This window comes from Nestor notabilis, unplaced genomic scaffold (assembly GCF_000696875.1).
Source record: "Nestor notabilis isolate BGI_N333 unplaced genomic scaffold, ASM69687v1 scaffold26219, whole genome shotgun sequence".
NCBI classification, from domain to species: Eukaryota; Metazoa; Chordata; class Aves; order Psittaciformes; family Psittacidae; genus Nestor; species Nestor notabilis.
The window spans coordinates 20063-21556 of NW_009943699.1; the positions used below are offsets into that span (position 1 = coordinate 20063).

General features: G+C 53.0%; 1 protein-coding gene across 1 annotated transcript in view; it reads left to right on the plus strand.

The window, feature by feature from the left end:
* Nucleotides 1-1494, plus strand: part of GIT2 (G protein-coupled receptor kinase interacting ArfGAP 2) — a gene marked incomplete at its 5' end in the record, with an annotated part of 23688 nt that overhangs the window by 18556 nt on the left and 3638 nt on the right. The window lies entirely within an intron of this gene.

Below are 1494 nucleotides of genomic sequence, written 5' to 3' on the forward strand. Positions count from 1 at the left end.
GTGGGAACACAGGATCCCATCCAAAAAGCTAGTGCTCCTGTGTGCAAGTGGGTTCTGCCAGCAGTGCTGTCTGCCCATCCTGCCCGCAGCTGGTGGGTGCTGGTGAGCACAGCACTTGTGAGGTCCTGCTGCAAAATGGTGGTTTAGGTATAAATCAAACGTATTGCAGAGAACTTGGGGCTTCAGACTTCCCTGTCCTTAGGCAAGGACACCTGCAGAAGTGTGACAGCAGCACCAAGCCTTGTGCAAGGGAAAATTGCCAAGTCAGGGAGAATTTGGCATTCCTACTGGAAGATTAGTATGGATAACGTACCGGAGAAGGTAGGCTGAACTGTGGGGTTTAGGCTCAGAGCTGAGTCAGCAGGACTGTGTCAGGTGGCACATGGCCCCAGCTCCCTTGGGAAGCTTTGGCCCAACTGAGCAATTATTTTTCCACATAACGGGGAGCGAGTAAAAGTGATGCTGCCCTTGACCTTGTGAGGGGCTGCTCCTGTCCTGCTCTTATGGAAGGCTGTAAATAGGAGTTAGGTCTTCCTGGGTCTGGAGCAGCTTTGGGCTCCGGCACACCCGGAGGCAGCTCTGGTGTTCTGTACCCATCTTCACCCATGGGAAGTGGCTGGCGGTTCACGCCTGGCTGGGAGGTGCAGCGAGGCCACTTCTGCTCCGTGTTTTTCCCTTCTTGTTCTTTTCTATTTTTGGAATCCTCTCCTCACGCTGGATGGTGAATCCTGGCGTGTTTGTGCTGAGCTCCGTGTCCTTGGCTGTAACCTTTTCCACTGCAGTCCCTTGTTGCTTGTTTCTCTCAGAGGAGCAACAGTGAGAGGAGCTTTAATTGAGTTTGGGGTTTATGTATATCACAGTTTACAGGATTGGATTTTTTTTCCCCAAAAAATCATTGAAACAACACTTTCACTGTTAAATTGAATAGACTTTTAACAAGCTGTTGCACTCTTTTTGTCTCCTGTACCACCTGTGGAGCTGTTTGTCAGCACCAAAATGAGTGGGAACGCTGTAGATAAAAATCACACACTGCATAGATAGTCAAAGAGTAATAAGTGAGGTGAGACTATCACCTACTAATAAAACACCTTCTTCCTTTTTCCTTGCTCTTTCCCATTCCCTGCACTGGCTTGAGCAGACCACTCAAGCGCACAGGGACCGTGCACAGGCTCAGACATGGCCTTGGCTGCAGCAGGACACGGCCCCCCTGCGCTGGGAGAGCTCCCCTGGCCGACCAGCAGCCCTGTCCCCTGTCCTGCCCCCTGGTCCCCCAGCCTCTGCCCCTGCCTCCCAGGCACAGTGTCCTTTCTCTTGCTCTCTGCTGCCTCTTTCTCTCACACATTAGCTGCACAGGGGTCATTGAAGGCCATGCATGAAGTGCTTCAGGTGATAGTGTCCAGCTCTGGGGTCCCCAACACCAGAGGGATGTGGAGCTGTTGGAGAGGATCCAGAGGAGGCCCCGGAGCTGGTGGGGGGGCTGGGGCAGCCGCTCCG